This window comes from Lupinus angustifolius, chromosome LG15 (genome assembly GCF_001865875.1).
Source record: "Lupinus angustifolius cultivar Tanjil chromosome LG15, LupAngTanjil_v1.0, whole genome shotgun sequence".
NCBI classification, from domain to species: Eukaryota; Viridiplantae; Streptophyta; class Magnoliopsida; order Fabales; family Fabaceae; genus Lupinus; species Lupinus angustifolius.
Genome location: NC_032023.1, coordinates 13,402,340 through 13,403,246, shown reverse-complemented (window position 1 = coordinate 13,403,246; position 907 = coordinate 13,402,340). Strand labels below are relative to the sequence as shown.

Sequence of the window (907 nt, the reverse complement as noted above, 5' to 3'; positions counted from 1 at the left end):
AATCTATGTCTACTACTTTGGTTCCATCTGTTTTGTAGGCACCTGTCTTGGAGCTTAAACTTTTGCCTGAAAACCTCATGTATGCTTACTTAGAGGATGATGAGAAGCTTCTTGTTATTGTTTCCACCTCCCTTGATGCTGATCAAGAGGAGAAGTTGATGCAAGTGCTGAAGAAGCAAAAGAAGGCAATTGGTTCAACCTTAGCTCATATTCCTAGTATTAGCCCATCTATGTGCATGCATAAGATACTCTTGGAAGGTGGAGCTAAACAAGTTAGAAAACCACAAAGGAGACTCAATCCAGTCATCCTTGAGTTTGTAAAGAAAAAGGTGACAAAGCTTTTACAAGTTCGGATTATATATCCCATTTATGATAGTCATTGGGTGAACCCAGTTCAGGTGGTTCCAAAGAAGACAGGAATTACAGTGGTGAGAAACAAGAAAGATGAGTTGATTCCTACGAGAGTGCATAACAGTTGGAGAGTTTGTATTGATTATAGGAGGCTCAACCAAGCAACAAGAAAGGATCACTTTCCTTTACCATTTATTGATCAGATGCTAGAGCGCTTAGCAGGTAAATTTCATTACTGTTTTCTTGATGGTTTTTCTAGGCACTTCCAGATCCATATTGCTCCTGAGGATCAGGAGAAGACCATATTCACCTGCCCTTTTGACACTTTTGCCTATAGAAGGATGCCTTTTGGCCTATGCAACGCCCCTGGTACATTCTAGCGGTATATGGTGAGCATTTGCAGTGACATTTTAGAGAATTGCATAGAGGTGTTTATGGATGATTTTAAAGTTTATGGATCTTCATTTGATGCATGTTTGGATAGTCTGGATAGAGTTCTTCATAAATGCATTGAAACTAACCTTGTTCTGAATTACGAAAAATGTCATTTCATGGT

General features: G+C 39.1%; 1 long non-coding RNA gene across 1 annotated transcript in view; it reads left to right on the top strand.

Annotated features, from left to right (window-relative positions):
• LOC109328340 overlaps window positions 1-907 on the top strand; it is an 18,346-nt gene that overhangs the window by 8,249 nt on the left and 9,190 nt on the right. The window lies entirely within an intron of this gene.